We start from the raw sequence: 19,955 nt of genomic DNA, 5'->3' as shown, positions 1-19,955 counted from the left end.
GCAGGATCAGTCAGCAAAATACACACTGGCAGATGCACCCCAATTAGAAAAGCAGAAGGGATCCACAGAACACGTCCTCATACTGTCAAAATGCCCACTCCCAAACAGTGATTCCCCTGTATGATGGCAGACAGCGCCATACAGATGCAGGTAAGTGCCTCAGGAATGTTCTTTCCCCAGAAACACCATGGCTCCTGAACCACCAGGGCTGCATTCTCCAGGGAGATCTCATTGTGGCTTTCTAGTACTTAAAAGGAGCTTATAAACAGGAGGGAAACAAACTTTTTACATAGCCAGCTAGAGATAGGACAAGGGGGAATGTCTTCAAACCAAAAGACGGGAGGTTCAGGTTAGATGTTAGGAGGAACTTCTTTACTCAGAGGGCAGTGAGGCCCTAGCAAAGGCTGCCCACAGATGTTGTGGATGCCACATCCCTGGAGGTGCTCAAGGCCAGGTTGGATGGGGCCTGGGGCAGCCTGAGCTGGTGGGGGGCAACCAGCCCATGGCAGGGGGTGGAACTGGATGGGCTTTAAGGTTTCTTCCAACCCAAACCATTCCACCATTCTATGATTAGCTCATGCCTACTAGTTTCAATGACCTGAAAACAGGTTTATCTTTTATAAATATCATGTTTAGATTTAGACACTGAATACTCTTACCAAACTCTGCTTCTCACAGTTTCTGTGTTTCCGTCAGGCATGCATTTCCATGTCACAACACGTATTAATGGCATATTAGGAGCATGGAAGACAGACTTGATGTGTAGGATGCTTTCTGAGTGCCAGTCTCATTGTCCACCAGCTCACTTTTTCAAGGAGCACGCACAGTGCCATATATCCTATGAGGAAGCTCATCCTGACCACAGCTGAAGATCGATCTCTAAACGGCATGGGAAATCCCTGCTTTTAAGGGACACTTTGACCTTTCTTAGGCCTGAGCGTATTCCACTCTCACGTGTATGTTCAGAGGAGCAGCAGCATCTTGCAGCAGGCTCAGTCCACTGAGCAGCAATGGTAAAGGCATTCTGCAGTCTGGGAAGATTATAAAAGCTCTTAGTCCTTAATTAATAGGATTTCTGCTATTCTTATACCAAATTAGACAGCAGAATAGAAGGAAACATTTTCAGAAGTCTGAAGAGCTTTAATCCTCATGAAAACTTCACCCACAACTAACCAACCAATTTGTATCTTGATGAAGAGCTGGCAGTAAAATATTCAAAATCAGTAATTATTGGTACGTCTACTCAAGCAAACAGAGAAATGCATGAAAAAATCCTAATGAGCAGCTTTATGAGTATATAGCTGTTAAACTGCTGCTTTCCTCAGGGCTCTGGTGTTAATCTACGGCAAATAGCTGTTATTAGTGCCGCACAAGACAAACCGAGGATATATCTGGATGAAGTTGTTTCTGGCAGCCTTCCACCGCCTCCCGTTGCTTGTTCCTGTCCCCGTGCCACCCCAACGCATGTGCCAGCACAAGCATTTGTGGGGTCACATGGTTAATGAGGGAGAGGAAGGAGCGGGATTAAAAATAACCAGGTCATCGAGCTGCGAGCAGCTCCCCGGGCTGACACACACCGCTGGCGGCCAGTCGTGGGAATGGGCCGCTGGGAGGGCCGCTCACTTGTCCATGGCACGGCTGCTGCCGAGAACGTGTGCCAGGCCATCGGCAGGGACACGGCAAGCTGGCAGACTACACGGTGACCGAGGGAAGGGCCAGAGCTGATCCTCCGGTTTGCCAGAGCCATGGCTTGCACGTCGTGTGACGCTTCTCCTACTGCTAAATGGTGTAGCAGCACAAATGAAGAAAAGTCTTTATGGATTTCATAGAATCATAGAATAGATTCATAGAATCATTAAGGTTGGAAGAGACCACTGAGTACACCCAGTCCAACCGTCCACCTACCACCAATATTTCCCACTAATTTCCCAGTGCTACATCTGCCCTTTCCTTAAATGCCCCCAGGGACGGTGACTCCACCACCCCCCCGGGCAGCCTGTGCCAATGCCTGACTACTCTTTATGAGAAGAATTTTTTCTAATAGACGACCTGAATCTCCGTTGGTGCAACTTGAGGCCATTCCCTCTCATCCTATGGATGTTACCTGGGAGAAGAGGCCAGCCCCCAGCTCACCACAGCCTCCTGTCAGGGAGCTGTAGAGAGCAATAAGGTCTCCCCTGAGCCTCCTCTTCTCCAGACTGAACAATCCCAGTTCCCTCAGCCGCTCCCCACAAGACTTGTGCTCCAGACCCCTCACAGCTTCGTTGCACTTATCTGGACACACTCCAGAGCCTCGATGTCTTTCTTGTAGTGAGGGGCCCAAAACTGAACACAGCATTTGAGGTGCAGCCTCACCACTGCCGAGTACAGAGGGAAAAGACATTCAGCCCCCGGGGACATCTAAGAAGAAAAGTTCCTTATGCCACAAGCCTTTTCTTAACCTTTCTGCTCTGTATCAGGCCAGAACCAAGCACTTCCCAAATCTTTGATGCAGGAACATGACAGACAGCAATCATTCCCCTCGCCCAAGCAGCAATCAGCAGATGCCTGGAGGCGTGTGCTCAGGGTTTCCCTGCCAAACCCAAGAGCAGCTCCATGAGCCCCGTGGTGGTAGGTGGATGTTACACCAGGACATGGCTGGTTTTGCTGCAGTGTCTGACATTTGTGATGCAAATTTCCTTCCTGGACCTGAGCAGCCTTTCCCCTAAAGAGTTTCCCAGCAGAACTGATATGTTCCCACAAGATAAAGCATGAGTTTTTATGAGTCATCTTTTTTTTTTTTTTTTAATTTAAAGAAAAACATTCTCATCAGAAAATTTGCATTCGTTTCTATTCTCCAGACCAGAAACTTCTGAAATACCAGACCAAGATCAACACTGGACATCAGCTCTAAGGCACTGCTTGGCTTTGAACTGACACTACTGTATCGCAGCAGGGAAAACACAGCTACCGCCAATGTCAAAGTTTATCTGCAACGAATAGGGGAAAAAAAAAATTATAATCACAGTTTTAAACCATTTACTTCCTTCAACCTTTGAACCTGGAGGATAGATAAGGGAGACAGAAATATTTGGCACTAATACTCCACTTGCTTGCCCAGAGTCACGTCGCAGGCGGACCCGGCCGCAGCCTGACCCTGGGGCAGCAATGATGCTCAGCAAACCTGTGCTACTCACTCTTCCAAGCGAGAAAGGGATAGAAAACACAGAAGGAACACAGCATCCCAGCCATTTCTGCCTCAGCCACTAAAAATCATCTTGCAGCACTTTTTCATTAGGTATAAAAAGGCCTTTCAGTTATTGTCCACCTATTAAAATAGTGACAAGTTTCAATATTTCAACAAATGTTCACACACTTAATACAAGAAGTTTTCTTCCCAATTAAGTGCAGCACATTCCTATTCAAAATAATGCTAGTATGCCTTACAGAAGCAGCAGTCCACATGCCTACCAACACCCTTTTCAAAAGCTTATTGTATTTTTCACAATTGGTTGGGCTCTGCCTGAACACCCCCTCCAAGGCCGTGCAGCCAGGAGCATCCAGCTCTCCTTATCCAAGGGTAAATGCAAGAGCTGCCATCAGTGTACAGGTGCCACGAAGGTGGAGTGCCTGTATTTGGGCATGTGCCCTTCAGGCCTGTGGGGCTTTTTTCTCCTTCTTTGGGGCACTCACCAGGATGCTGCTCCAGTTCCAGATCTAGGTGCCCTGACTTGTTGCTTTCCTCTAGAGACAGAAGGGCTGAAAAGCATGCAGCAGCGTGCTCCGTCACCTCCTGAAGTGGTATTGGGAATGAATATAATAATTAGTATAATTAAGTAGGTTCAAAAGGGAGCACGGCGTTAGCATCTCCAGTCAGTCTGACACCTGACATCTCCACCTCACTGCACTTCTGCACTTGCTCTATCCAAATGAGCAGCGCCAGGATAAGTACCCTCATACCAGGGTGACTGCAGCTGTGTGTGATGACGAAGCTGCTGCCTTCCCAACTACAGACATCTCCGAAACGCTTCTACCTGCAGAGCTGGCCCATTGCAGAACGGCTCCATGGCAGGGAGCAGAGCTCGGCAGGTCCAGGAGCAGGACCCCTGGCTGAAGCCTTACATTCAATGGAACAGCACAGCGTGAAATGAATTTGGAAACACACTCTGCCTCAGATCAAAAGCTGGAATTCACGGAGCTCGCGCTATGTTTAAGATTAAAGCTTTTGGGGTTGGATTTCTTTCTTTCTTTTTTTTTTTTAAGGCTGCCTGAAAGCCATATTGTACCACTCTCTTTCTGGTCTTGAAAGGTCTAATGATTAGAAGGTGAGCCACTGCCCTGCAGAGCTCAAGCCAGGTGCTGCGGTTCATTTATAAACGTGTGGGAAATGAGTTGCCATGGGGAGAGCAGATGCTATGTCACTAACCAACAACAAAGGCCAAAATATCAGCTGCCCACCAGGCTTCGTGCTCTGTGGAGGATGAGTAAGGGGTTTTGTGCTGAAGAACCTCAGATGCCTCTGGTTTCTTATCTCTGACAGCGCCAAGCTCCCTCTTTACAGCTCAAGTCCATTAAAAGCCACTTATTCTTTCTTCACCATTCTTAAAAGAACCTGAAGGCAGAGCCAGGTCTTAGACAACAGTTAGTGTTGTCTCCACTTGCCCTCTCCAGCAATGAAAGAGGCTGATTCACTCAGATGAACACAAGCAGGAGGGATGCAAACCTGGCTTAGCATTGTCATTTACTCATTGTAGATCGTACTTCCATTGGTGGCAAGAAAGACACAAAATCACAGTTACTAGTACACTGGGAAACTGCAGTTAAGGTGGTGTGGGCTCAGGGAACTTAGAGATTCCAGTGGAGCACGGCAGAGCCAGGAGGTCCTTGTGCTTCTTTCTGTCTTGTCCTGTGAAGTGTTTCCACTTTGGAAGAGCTGTATTGAAAATCTTTGCATAAAAAGGAAGGGACGGAGGCACACTGGAAGGAGGAACCTTTATTTTCTCATTTAAATGTCTTGTAGCTTCTTACTACCTTTAATTTGCACATGTGCATGCTCTTATGCTTGGAAAAGAATCAAACCCACAGTGCTTTGGGGTATATGGAAGACATCACCATGTCTTATCTGCAACCTGGGAAGATTTCTCCCTGTGCCTTCTCCGCTGTTATTGCTGAGCAAATCTTTTGTTGACCATGATTTGCAAAGTCTTCTTATAGTGCCAGTGCCTCTTTATGGGTTCAAAGTCACAAGCTGGAAAATCCCAGGCTCTTGGCCATCTCCTTTGTTACAAAGTGATACAGTCATGGATACTTAATCCTTTCATATCCTTGTTCCTTCCTCTCCCACAGAGCTGGAGAATGCTAAAAAAAAAATCCCTTCAAGACAGAGATAATTAAGCAACTGAATTCCATGTTCATTTCAGTTCCTGGAGAACCAACTTCAGTGAGCTCCGCTACCAACGGAAGCTATCCTTACTATTAAAGAGCTTTCACCAGTAAATGTTTTGCTTCCTCTCTGTGGATTAGAGCATTATCCTTCCATTCCCGTTCTCATCATTATCATATCTCATCATTATGACCTTCAACGGTGACGTTTCTAAGAATGACCAGGACATAACCTTTTGCCTAGAGACTTGGATGCCCCATCCCTGGAGACACTCAAGGTCAGGCTGGATGGGCTCTGAGCACCTGATGGAGCTGCAGGTGTCACTGTTCATTGCAGGCAATATGGACCAGATGGCCTTTAAGAGTTCCTTAAACCTCAAATGATTCCACGATTCTATGATTCTATAACAAAATCCATGTGCCAACCCCTTACTGTACAGGGACCTGATGGCTGCGATGGGCATGTGGCAGGCTCACAGGCAAGAAGAGCAGAGCCGTGGTGTTCCCACATGTTACTGGAGGTTTATCTCAATGAGTAAATCTCATGAGCACAATGTCTTCAGGGCTTTATTCATTAATTCATAGGAGCAATGTCAGCATGAAGCCCCACGCCGTGTTTTCAGACAGCAGGGGTACAGCTCTAGACTGAATTTAGCAGAGAACTCATTACTCTTCCCACAGTTTGCCAGCCTCCAGGGCACCAATTTTTCCTCCATAGAAAACAAAACAAAACAAAAAATCCATATGCTAGAAATTATGTGTGTTTTGTCTGCAAACAAGAATCTGTTGCCCTGAGTGAAAGATTTTCCAAACAGAGCTAGACAAACTTCCCCAAAGAGCAGCTGGTTTGGCTGAGTGGTTTCGTGAAGGCACTGTAACTTCACAGATAGTTAAAAATAGCCTTGTTTTCTTCTTATCAGGAAAGGTGGAGATAGACAACTAATGCCAAGTAAGAGGTGACATGATACAGCTGTTGTATTTTTTTTTTTTAATAAGAAACTCAAACTTGGGGCTAAGCGCAATGCCTTGTTTTCTTTCCACAAGAGAAAAATCAAGATGTCACAGACTTCTGTCCGAGTTAATGGGAATACCTCCTTGGCTTAAGTGAGAAATTGATTAGGATGACTCCTTTTTTTCTTTTATTACTAGCTTTGAATATGTCTTTACAAGTATGAAGTGTTTAATTGCAAGTCCATTGGTAAGGGAGAAGAGTAAAATCAGTGCGTGGAGGATAGATAGGACCACCCTGCTACAGAAGGACTCGGTTTTAAGGGGTGATGCATGGTACCTGCACACACACAGACAGCAGAGTAGAAGTGTTCCTCTATGGATGAGTGTAAAAGCTGAAGTGACCACTTGTTGCCCCCTCCTTTATATCAAATGCTTGATAGAGAAAGGAGAACTGATGGAGCAAGTAGTATTGACGTTTTGTGCTACAAACAAGCACATGGGCAGATTCCTGAGGCAAACCCCAAATTCTTGGCCTCCTGTCAAAACACCCCATGCGATTTTGGCACCCAGATCCCAGCAGATTGGTTTTCCCAACTCCCAAGAAAAGGAAAACATCTTGGTAATAACTACATGATTCCCAGCCTCCCTGTGCGATTCCTCATCTGTTTCACACATACCACTGTCACACCTTCTTAATGTCAGTCAGTGAGTGCAACGAGCTAGTCCAGGACAGCTTACGGGCTTCTCATTTCTGTTTCAGCTGTGGGGAATGCTGTTCTTTCACTGCCTGCAGAGAGGGAGCAGGGTAACATCAGTTTCTGTAAGAGCTCCACCAAGCACAAACCACAGTATTTCTGTCAGAGTATGGCAGTTCCTATGATGCTGCAGACAGACATTTCTCCCAGATATGAAGTTTTCCCTAGACAGGAAGAATTCTGCATAAAAACACTCGCATTCCTAAGTCTATGAAAAACAGCCCTCATCCTCAACTTGGACAAGAAAATATGCCTGAGAACAAAGATCAAGGCAATTTGAAGGTTGAAATGTGATCCAAAACACTGAAAGAATACAGTTTTAAAAGCCAGTTTTACAATGTCTGGAAACTTCTCCCATCATGCATACACACAGCTGGTCATGTGAATAGTGGTTGCATATAATTTGGGTTCAGTGCTATAGTGAGCACCAACTTCCTTTTGAGGTTGCAGCGAATTACACAAAATGAGACTGGTGCACTTACTGCTCACACGCAAACTGCTTCACTCTGTGATTTTAGAGGATGGGAATCTCTCTGTAACTTACATCTCCTTTGCTGTTACACCTCCAGGACGAGTTCCTCCAAACCTTGAGGTTGCTCCAGAGATGGGCTGGAGCGTGATTACTGTCCATGGATGATTGCTGATGGCTGTTTTTGGTTGAACACCACTGGCACACACTGCCTAAGCCACACAGCTGGCTGTTTCAGAAGATCACTTGGGTGGAAGCTTAGCCTGCATTAAGCCAACAGTAATTTTGTTGCTGATTTTTATCAGATCTGATTTCTCCACTGTACCATTCCTATGTCCTTGTATGCTGCTTCTGCTGAAGCTTTGTAGAAAGGGGCAATCAGCAAGTGGCTTCTTGAGCAGTACCACATGCTCTCTGCTCATTTCCATCTAACCACAGCTTTGATAGCTGTTTAATGATATGTTATATACGCCTCCTCAGAGCACTATGGGACAAAACATTCAGATACCCCCTCAGATGAAAGATTCTTGAGAAAGACACTGTTTTCCCATAAAAATTAGGAATATGAGAGATGAGGAAAGGCCCTAAATAAGAAAACTGTCATCTCACTGAAGCAAATACACTGGAAAAATCAGCAGTAAGATCTCCTCCAATTATATAACCACCACTGGAAGACAACCAAACATCCAGGTGAACAGAGCGCATCCCGCAGGAAATCTGTGTGAGCCTCCATTTCCCGCTTGAGGCTCCAGGCCACTTGTTTTCCTCTCGTTGCTTCTTCAGACCATCTCACCGTGAGCTCTCTGCTGGACTCCAATACCAGCAGCTAACACTGGGCTTAGCAGAGAAATGGCCACTGTCATGATGTGTGGGAGGCCCGTAGAATCATTAAGATTGGAAAAGACCACTAAGACCATCTAGTCCAACCATCAACCCATCACAAGGCCCAAGACACATGAGCCCAATGGCACTGCAATGTACCAGTGAAGAGGCAGACCTACAGCACTCTAATCTTGTGCGGTGTATAATAAAGAGATACGGTAACACCATGTTGGGCTTTCCTGGGGGCATGCTTTCTGTTAGTCCCTGATTAATGCGAGTTTGGGCCCACAGCTGCTCCCTATGAGGCTCACACTGGCTCTGTGACCAGAACCAGCCCCCACTCCCAGAACTATTTCCTGTGAAGAGCTTCTCTTGGAAGGCAAGAGGAGGCCTTTGTGCTGCTGTAATAGGACAATAGGCAATGGTTTCAAACTAAAAGGGGGAAGATTTAGATCAGATATAAGGAAAAGCTTGTTTATGATCAGGGTATTGAGGCACTGGCACAGGTTGCCCAGAGAGGTGGTGGATGCCCCATCCCTGGAGATACTCAAGGTCAGGCTGGATGGGGCTCTGAGCAACCTCGTCTATCTGTAGGTGTCCCTGTTCACTGCAGGGGAGTTGGACTAGGTGACCTTTAAGGGTCCCTTCCAACTCAAACGATTCTATGATGCTATGATATACAGCATCCGGCCCTGCGATGATCTCCCCGCTGACCCCACGGGCTGCTGTTTTGCCAAGCACATGTTTTGCTTTAGTGCTGAGATCAGTCATCCCACTGTCCAAATGGCTTTTGGCATCACTAAGGAAAGTAGCTCGCCTACCGTGACTACCTCTGACCCAACCCCTCATCCTCCTCCTTCTCTGAATATTTTACTTCATTTTTTTTTCTTCCTTTTTAATGCAAAGAGGAAAAGGGAAGATGCATGAAGTACTCATATATGCGTGAACTGACCTTTCGGGTCTACAGCTCTCATCACCTCTGCATGCACTCTGCCTGCTATCTTGGTTTGTTGTCAACCTGGTGTGAGTTGTCTTTAAATAACACGCACTCGGCATTTCTGGCCCTGATTCTGGAGCATCTGGACTGCAATTTGTACAATAACACAAATAGAAAATGATACATCCTTTCTATCAAACTTCCCCCCCAGGATTTCTAAATATTCTTCCAATGATATAGTCCTTTTATTTCCTACTTTCTTTACTCCACAAAAGCTTAGCTCTATTCTTTCCATATGGTGTGAGGAGAACTATATCCAAATAATCCAGGTGACATAATTCTGCTAATTTCATACATACTTTATTTTTTTTTCACTTTCTTGAGATTGAGCTTAACCACTTCCAATTTCAAAAGTACTAGCCGCATTGGGAAGATATTTACAGTAGACTATAAATCAAATAAAGTTCCTGAGATTTTTCCAAAAAAGTTCAAAAATGAAAACTCAAATCCTCCTCTTCCAACTGTTTTTAATCAAGGGCAGTATGAAATAAGTTATCCAAGTCCAGAATGGGAAAAAAAAAGAAGTACAAATACTTGGAGATGAAATTTAAAGATTACAAACCTTTTGATTTCATTAGCTGTTTGACAAACATTTCTATGGAACAGGAACCGCAGCAAGATGTAATAAAACATTTATGTCAGTTTGTAACATGCGTGACCACACGTTGGTCAAGACAGCTGAACTGTTCATTATGACAAGGAAGCTGTACATCATCCCCCTGGCAAACCTTGAAATGAGTTTACAAAAAAAAAAAAAGCTTCAGTTCTTGATTCCATTAGATGCTGTAACTTCACATGCAAAAATATTGTTCTTGGAGAGGCTGCTGCCTGTCCACCTCAGCACAACTCATCCAGCCTCCCCTAGCTGGGATGAATGTTGGCCAAGGCCAATGCAGCAGCTTCCTTCCTCCAGCAGAACATCTATTCATCGGTAATTGAAACAATTGGGCTAAATGACGCACAGATGAAGTGTGACTTTACCTGCTATCTAGAACATGGGGAAAAGTCAATCGCTAAAGCATCAATTTCAGCCATGTACCTGAATTTGTTAGGAGATGCCACCCGATACATCAAAGCTTCAGGTCTGCCCTTCAAAGCCGGGTTTCAGTTGCGTAATTCCTGCCTTGGTGACAGATCCTGGTACAGTGTGGGGGCAGAGGCAAAGCCTACCAGGGTCTGGGAAAGCTGGGAAGGCTGCAGTGATTTTCATTTGTGATCTGCTGTGAAAAACCTGTATGCAGTACAGCAAGATGATCACTGATTTTGTTTTCTTCAAAACCAGCTGATGAGACCGGGCACATCTCTGGAAACAGGTCCCTGAAGTTCAGGCTTCAGCCCAGGGTTTTGATTCTCCTCTGTCTGGCACCACAGCCATATAACAACAACAGAGTAAAGGAAGCGTAAAGTGATTTGGAACGTGCTTAGTGTTTGAAGTAACTGAACTGAAGAGCTAGCTCCTGGCTATTCACAGCTAGATGTAAATTCTGAGGAAAACAAACCTCACAATCCTTGCCCTCCAGACCCTTCTCCATCTTTGTAGCCCTCCTTTGGATGCTCTCTTACAGTAACACGTCCTTCTTATATTGTGGTGCCCCAAAGTAATCAGGGTGGCAAGAGGAGCACCCGACTTTAGGTCCCTTGCAGTTTTTAATGCTATTGTGTCTTACGCTCAGTAATTGCACAGGGTCAAATCCTGCAGGCTGAAAGGCTGTAATGCCAGCAGAAGCAGCACACTAATGGTGCCAAATGAGTCCAGCCAGCTGGGTAAGAAACAAGCTTGACAGACTTCCTAATCCTTTGTATCAAAACCAACATGACGAAAAAAGCAGCACGGGATGGATAAGGAGCAAATGAGCAGCCAATGGGTTTTGAACTGTGCATCTCTCACAGTATCCCGTGGCAGCTGGGAGGGGACACCCCAGCCCCATGGCATGACCACAAAAGCTGGCACTACTCCTCCTGGGCCCGAGGGGAGCTCGCAGGGAAAGTCTTAGGCGCTCACACTTCCAAGTTCCACTGGATTTTCATTATTAAAGGATTCCTACTATTTTAGTACAAAAAAAAATTGTTCATTCTGCCCCATATATCTTTCTCTTCTGATTCTCTTTCACAAAAAAAGTACCAAGAAGTTAAGAGGAAGAGCTTCATGCTGAAGTTGCTTTTTCCAGGATGTATCTCTGGGAGCTTCCAGGAATGTCAGTGAACATTTTGTATGGGCTGCAACGGTCACATGCTGTTATTGTATTTCCTCTGATGATTTCCTGAAGCAAAGTTGGTTTTTTTTTTTTTTCCTAGCTGTTATTAGATGTGTGCATGTCAGAACCTAAGGAAATGATCATTACTACTGCCAAATCTGTAGGATGACCCTTACTACCACTTTCCCACTTAATAAAGAAAACTTGCCACTAGAATGTGTTTATTTTCTGCTATTTGCAACTTGGCTACTTTCATGAAGATGTTCTGTGCACTGATAACATCAGCAATAAGCACACAGGGATCCTCCAAGCACACACGCCATGGCAGTCACCACACAGTTGTTGCTCTAGGCTGTGTCAACACCAATTTGAAGACAGCAAAATAACTCCGGTTAGCACAGAGTGGATGTCTGCTTCATTTGGGATAGTTGTGAGCCTTATGTTTAACCGTATGTACTTGTTTCCAGGCTGCTTCTGCTGCGATGCTCAATCTTAGGTCTTGTTTCTTTTAAAGAGATCAATGGACGGAGCCCTCAGTTACACAGAGTGAGTTCTGGTAGAGATATTGATCTCAGAACTGCTGCGGTGTCTGGCCCTCGAGGACAATACCACATTCTAGGGCAAGCTGTGTGTGAGCTGCATACGAGCTATCAGGGGCTTCTAGCTCTGCAAGAAACTTTCAGAGATAGTCAAGTGGGTCCAGGGTCTGACCTCCTGGGAATGACCCAAAGCCTCTCCTTTCAACAAAACAACCCTTCACAATTCAAAACAACCCTTTATTCCTACAGCTCTGGCAACTTGGCCCTTCCCAAACACAAAGCACAAAGAAGAGCCTAACCACAAAGAGCCCACACTCCCTGAAGGAAGGAGGGCAGGTCTCCATGGCTGAGCCCCAGATAAGAGTCAGTGGTGCACAGCCCAAGGGTGAGCAAGTAGGGCCTGCAGCCCAAAGGGCTGAGCCAGTCCTTCTGCTGGGATAAATTTCAGTCCAGAAGACTTTAAAGCCAAATCAATAAGATTCACTGAAAACCATCTCTTCTGCCCAAGCTTCGCAGTTTTTCTCTGAGCTTGATGCAGAACTTCATTCAGCAGTGGGCTATGGTGGAAATTATGAAGCTGGCATTTAGGCCATGCAAAACCATGTCCTGCATGAATTGAAAGGGAAAGCAAGGTGGACTGAGCTTTCTTTGTTCCTTATCCAGAGGGTTTGACATAGCATTCAGCCAACCAGTCTTTCCAGCATAAGACAATTTGGATTCCAATGCAAAAACACCAGCTCTAGCAAATTAAATGGCAAAACTCCTGCTGATTTCAAAGCAGATGAGATATGATAAGCCTTTGGAACTTGTCTGCTAGACAAAAACATAAATGCGAATGGTGACAATTATCACATTATTATTTAAAAATAAATCCTCCCATAAGTGAAAACTGAAGTGATGGGAAGACGTAGCAAGGCTTAATCACATTACAGACTTGAGGTTTTAAAAATAAATATAACCTCTTTAACAATAAAAATGTTACATTATTAAGCTACTTTTCTTGGAAGGAAAACTGAAGCTTTTTAATATACACAGGATCAACAAAGTCCAGTATTAGAGACCATATGTAACAAATGCCAACAAAGCACATTCTTCCAAAGATAAATTCTTCCATTTCTACTAGTCTGGTGTGTCTCACCTTATTGTCTTTGGATGTGAGTTTAGCTGGCAGGTACAGTACTTTTTCTCTACGTGGGCTACCCATGCAAAGCTGGAAAACCAACTTCTTTTCCTTTTCCAATCTCTAACCAAAAACAGCATTAAGGATTAAATTACTCATTCAATACGAAAATTAAATTGTAATTTAATGAAAACGGAGCCATATTTTCCAGGGGGCCTTATAGATGCAGAAAGATATATACTGAGATTATCAAACAAATATTAGTAAGATGGTTCTCTAATGCACATTGGGTTCGGATCCCAGAGATTTAATTTTGCTGTGGCTAAATACATTCACTACTTTAATTAGAAAGGCAACAAGATTCCCTAGTGTGACCTACTCTAAGGAACCTGCATTAGCAGGAGGTTGGACTTTATGATCTCCAGAGGTCCCTTCCAACCCCTATGATTCTGTGATTCTGTCATATGCATACAGACTGCCAGACAGGGAGAAAAAACCTTTGGGAAAACAAAGAAAAAAAAATCCAAAATCAGGCTTCCTGCTTGTTAATGTAGTCAGCTCATCTCATACCAGTGAGCCATTCAGTCCAACTGGAAGCTGCACTATGCTGTAACCAAGGAGCTGCATCCACTATCAGGCTTTGATTCATCCAGAGGGCTTGGTGGATTCTGTAGACGTACAGCCTGATGGATAACCAAGTTCCTCACCGTCAGACTTTGATCCTCTGCAGTACTGGGAAGGCCTCTAGCAGTAGATTTCTGCCATTTAACAATGAACAGAAAAAGGGAAAAAACTGAAATGCATAACACAGCTTTCACATGGAGCCCTGCAAATGTATTTTTGCTATCAGCTACCTTTTTGGTTTAGAGGAAGAAGAAACACAGATATTAAGGTGCACTGTAGAGACACGTTATGGAGCATGGGTTTTGTCAGCAACTGTTCAATAACTTGAGGCTTTCTTGGAGCCTGGAGCAGAGCCAGGTAGTGCCTACTGATAGCACTGAAAGAAGAGAGCACAGTGGAGGTCAGTAACCAGAAGAGACCTTTCTGCTTCCACATTGCCAAGCTGCCCGATGAGGTGGCTGATGGAAACAGCTTCTTTTCAGCAGTTACAATGCAGTTCTTTCAGGCTTTGTCTCATCTCAGAATTACTGTCTGCACCGCACACAGGCTGGGGCTGAGTTCTGTAACGAAGTCACCATAGAAATCACACAACGAGCATGCACTGCCCTCCTGGCTGCATCTCCTTGTCCTAAAATAAATTTGAGTTCAGTTATTATGGTGTTTCTGATATAATAATTGGCTCTGGGGAGACACTCAAATGCTTCAAATGGAATCTTTCCTTAGATTAAAGTCCTGTCTCTGTTGTAGCCTATGGGAATTTTGCCATCAGACTTTCACGAGACAACAATTTGGCCATTAATCCATGAAAATTTGCTACTGTGGTACAGTACATTGCACTCCCATTTAGGACCCTGTTGTTCAATTCGCTCTGGATCAGTGTGTTTTCACTTTAAAGAGAATTGCACAGACTGCAGAATAATTCAAACAACAAATTCTGCAATAGCAGACATTAACTGCATTAACTATATGGCTGCTGGATGGACACTGCCAAACGAATTGCAGAATACTCCCCAAGCTGCAAACAGTTACTATGTCAATGAAAACACTGAAGAAGTGTCTTTCCTCTCATTTCAATAATAAGAAGGACTTTCTGTGGAGCACAGCCTAGCACCATTAAGGCCTTCCACTTCCAAGAGAAGGAGCCGAATCTTTAGGTCAGGGAACATGAAGAAGCTAATTCTGTTCTAGATGCAAGTCGAGGATTACAGGAGTGCGCCTTCCAAATTAGACAGGACAAAAGGTAATGGCCTCAAGTTGTGCCAAAAGAGGTTCAGGTTGTATATTAGGAAACATTTATTCTCGGAAAAAGTAGTGATGCATTGGCATAGGCTGCACAGGGAGCTGGAGGAGTCACCATCCCTAGAGATGTTCAAGAACTGTGGAGATGTGGCACTGAGGGACATGGTTAGTGGGCGTGGTGGGGATGGTTGGCCTAGATGATCTTAGAGGTCTTTTCCAACCTTAATGATTCTATGACTCTTAATTACCACTTCACATTGTGGCTGACATTTATAAGATTATCGTAAAATACCACATTTTTTCTGATATTTATTGATCTGCAAGTTACTGAAGATTTTCCAGTAATGGCAAATGATTTTTTTTGGAAATGCCAAGCACATAATTTGCTGTTTTTCATACAGGCACTTGGGCTCCCAGGGTTCATAGGTTGAATACCACTGGAACAGACAATAAAGCAGCATTTCAGGGGCAATCAAGGTCAGGGTAACTCCCGTTCATTTTGTCTGTTAGCTGACTTTTCCCACCATGGCCATTGCTTGTTGCTTGCATTCACAGTTAATTCAAAGTTATACTCCTAGACTTGATACCTTCATGGCAGATTTTTCTATGTGAAAGGAGGTTAAATAAGATGATATACAGGATTCTACATCTCTGGTTAATAAAACATAAAATTTCTCTTCTCTTGCCTCTTATTGAACCTGTTTAAGTGAGCTGGCACACTCTGGAAATGCTCAACAAGGACTCCATTATGTACTAGCACTAGGTACAGCAGGTTTCACTGGACTGTAACTGATTTGTTTCAGATGAAGGAATACTGTTAACAACCACCGCAAATATAATTGCTTGGTTGATTTCCACATTCTTGTCATTGTTGGCCTGGCTACTGCAAGAACAAGCTGGTGAGGAATTCCCTTATGCTGGATAAAAAAGGAAGAAAAGTCATTTTTGGATCAAACCAGGAGTTCATCGAGGCATGCCTGCACCTGAGGGACAAATGGCAACGCAAGTACCCCCTTTCACACTGCTCCTTTATATCAAAATCAACTCCAAGAGGAGAAAATTGCCAGATGAAGGTAGAAAGGGAACTTCACAGATGGTCAGAATTCTGAGCTGCCACCTCTGAGCAAGCCCTCAACGTCCACCTCCTTTTGCCGCATGTGGTAGGGTGCTTGAAAGGTGCGGGGAGAATTCCATAGGGTAACCCCCACATTCCATCTCAGAGCAGAGCTGTGTGCTCCCACCACAACAAAAGAAAAGCCACGGTTAATTCATCACACCAGAACTTGCCAGTGGTGGACGCAGTTCCCACTCTGCCATTGACTGAGAGAAGAATGTTTCCAGTTCGGACTCCAAGCACTTGTGAGACACCACAAAATCATGGAAAAGACTACTAAGATCACCTCGTTCAACCATCAGCCCACACCCACTGACCTTGTCCCTCAGTGCCACATCTCCACAGTTCTTAAACACCTTCAGGGATGGTGACTCCACCCTGAGCAGCCTGTTCCAATGCATCACCACTCATGCATATACCTCCCATATATACATATGGAATATATATATTCTGATTTAAAGCCTGTTGAGCTCTATAGAATGGGAATATTATGGCAAAAATTTTTACAAAGGCAGAATTGGAGAAGTCTGATAAGAACTGGGTACCAAGGGATCCTTAGCATATCTCTACTGCTGTTTCAAACTACATTTATAATCTTGATTCTTTGTTGATTTTTTTTTTATCTTGAATGAGGAGATAGTTTTTTTTTTCCATTGTTTTTATCACTGCAAGTCTGAGTCTTCTTCATGATCATTTTCTTTCTCGCATGTGGAAAACTCTCCTCCTCTGACTTCATTCTTTTCCAGACACCAGCAATGAAGGCCTCCTGACCTCACAAAGGCTTTTTGCATTTGACACACTATGTCAAACGTACACATAATTCTTTAGAGAATGAGTCCTGTGCTTCCTTTCTTAACTTTCAACTCACCCCCCTCTGTCTGTCATTAATTACCTAAATCTGGGGTGTACTACGCTATTCATCTCTCAGTAGAACTCTCCCTTGAAAATATGGAAGAAATACAATGGTTTATAGCATTTTTAATTTTTTACTTGTTTTAAGTAATTAATCAACATAAACTCTTCTTATGAAAGACATCAGTAGTGAGACATCCTGTATAGAAACAGCTTAGCATCATTTAGTGCAGAAGACCTTACAAGTACTGCTCAATAGCAGCACAAACTAATGAGCTCGAAGCACTCCAGGTACTTGAAGATTGTCAGGTGTGGACAAAATATAAAAATAGGAGCATATTCTTTTTTGATAACCATGTTTTGTTCTGGATATTGAACAAACCATCAAAAATATTTACATTAGAGTAGATCCTGTCACGCATTACAGCCCTGTAAATGAAGGAAATCAGAACAAACTAACCAACATTAGGCTTCGTCCCAAGGAGACAAGCGGTAAGAAGAGACAGGAGACACAAGAGAGCAATACTGATGAGCACAACAAGTTTCATCCTCACCACAAGCTCACAGCATTCTCAGCACGCCAGCAGCCAAGCTGGTAAGTCAGCTCCAAAATATTTGTTGTGTTAAAGTAAAACTTCTGTGCAAGTAGTTTTCCTCAAGGATGACATTCATCTCAGAGCTAAAACACAGAGGATCTTTCGCTGAATTCTTATTGCGAGTGACTCAGAGAAAACACCCTCACTCCAGGACACTGATTTATTGCCTATGGCTCCATTGAAATGTCTGCAGAGAAAATCAGGCTGCTCCCAGTGGGCTACGTAACTCCCACCTGAGCATGTGGTGCAGATTAGAGAGGCTCACAGCGCCAGCATTGGCAATAAGTGGGCCTGTTGGGGAACAGTGTAGGAATATCAACACACGGCGTAACAGACAGCCAAGGAACGCTTCCTCAGAGGAACTACGCATCTATCAAACAGATCTGTAGAGCAGAGGGGAAAAGACAGCGTGTTGTTCTTTGTAAAAGCAAGAAACACCATGTAAGAAATGCTCCAGACTTTTGCCTTGCTTCACATAATTGGGATGCAGTACCAGCCACTGGACGTATGTAATCAGCATAAATTACTTGATAATTAGCTACCTAATATGCAACAGTAGCCCTCAGAATTAATTGGCTGAAACCCAGCAGGGCAGAATAAAAGGAGAGCTGACAAAACAATAAGATTTTTCCTTTTCATGCTGTTTATCTAATGGGAAGGCATAATGGTGTGATGCTAACAATGATGTGGTGCCAATGATTTTCCACGCTAAGACCCCTGCAATTAGAATTACACAATCATTATAAACAGCGGAAAGCCTTAAACAGGAAACTGGGGATCTAGGAAGAGCTTGTATTTCTTTGCTGGAGGCATCGTGGCATGCCTTGAAAGCAATTCCATGGCATTTACCTGTAATAGGCACGTTTCCACAGAACATTTGTTATATACATCTTTTGGCTGACCAGACTTAACTAGTTACAACAGTACATATGTTCCAGATCTATCTATTTATACTAGCATGCAATAGAAATAAAGACAGATACTGAAAACAAGTCTAAACAAGTGTTATGAGATAGCTAATGTCCATTTGCATGCTCAGAAATAAGATGTTTGAATCCCTAAAGATATTATTTTTATCTCTTATCCATTTCTAAAGTAAAAAAAAATAATCATTAATATGTCATTTTTTATGGGGTGATCCTTCTTAGATCTCAAAGCAACTCAGACTCCTGCTGTCTGGTATAACTTGTATGGTTACTTTATGGTAGTGATGGGTTGACTGTTGGACTAGATGATCTTTGTGGTCTTTTTCCAGCATTAATGATTCTATATAAAAAGGCATTTTTTGTAAGAGAGTGATACCTTCCCCATATTCTCCTGTCTGGTGGCTGGTGCTTAGTCTGGATTAATGTCTCCTACCCCATCATACCAAGATTGCCTCATCACTGTTAATACTGCCAAGGAGATGTTTTGGAATGGCACTGCACCAAAGGGTACAGGCGGCTCATAGCAGTACTCCATCTCCGGGGAGGTTGTACTTCAGACTTATTACATTCATTCACAAAATTTGTGAATACATCATGATCCTACGAATCTGACATGTAGCAAATAATAAGTTCAATATGATCTAAATTCCCCAATAGCTCACTTTCCATATAGGTTTTACTGCGAACACAAAGATACTTCAGCTTTCCAGCACCGCTGCCATGTAAAGTTCACAAGCTGAATTTCGTGGTCTTTGGCTGAAGCGTGCAAAATGAGTTTTCCATTTTACCGCACCAAAGGGAAGTTTTTTCCAGACCGCAGAGGAACTGCAGCCAGATATGGATGTTTAGTTCTGCCTTGCAGGAAGGACCGAGAAGCACGCACAGCGCACGCATCTGCCAGCACAGCTCATTAGGGAGGTCAGAGGCTAAAGGTTTACAGCACTTTCCCTAAAATGAGAGAGGAATCAATTCATTGTTTCCATGCTGGACAAAAGGTTAAAGAATGACTCCCAAAAGGCAGGGCTCAGAGGTACGCAGATGGAGCCTACCAAATAATCTGCAAACTTCCTTCTCTTCTTGAATTCCAAGAGCACCTGAGGGGTCTCAGCTGATAAGGAGAGAGTTGTCCTGGAGGTGGTACCAACAGAGCAAATGCGTGCCCCAAATAGCTTATAAAGCATAAAAAGTGATGACTGGTGCAGGCATGCAGGAAAGCACAAGTATGTATCTGCAAGAGAAGCAATGAGTTTGATGTATCAATAGTCTAGAGGGTAGTTTTTGAAGTCATTGATACAGCAGCTTTGGTAATACTCAAAGAAAGATTTTCCAAATGTAGGGGGAACAAGAAGAGAAAACAGAAAATATAAGAAGGGGATGACTGAGGCTCATGTTGCA

At 43.8% G+C, this 19,955-nt stretch overlaps 1 protein-coding gene across 2 annotated transcripts in view; it reads right to left on the bottom strand.

The window, feature by feature from the left end:
- The window catches only part of ME3 (malic enzyme 3), a 130,602-nt gene that overhangs the window by 63,106 nt on the left and 47,541 nt on the right, over positions 1 to 19,955 (bottom strand). Inside the window, exon 1 of one of the 2 annotated variants that reach the window (XM_021382368.1) lies at positions 660 to 843. The exons of the other annotated variant lie outside the window; for it this stretch is intronic. The gene's annotated coding sequence lies outside the window, so the exon portion shown is untranslated. Of the gene's footprint in view, positions 1 to 659; positions 844 to 19,955 lie in introns of those variants that run through there. 2 annotated transcript variants of the gene reach the window in all.

This window comes from Numida meleagris, chromosome 1 (genome assembly GCF_002078875.1).
Source record: "Numida meleagris isolate 19003 breed g44 Domestic line chromosome 1, NumMel1.0, whole genome shotgun sequence".
NCBI classification, from domain to species: Eukaryota; Metazoa; Chordata; class Aves; order Galliformes; family Numididae; genus Numida; species Numida meleagris.
This window is presented reverse-complemented; position numbering and strand designations above follow the sequence as displayed.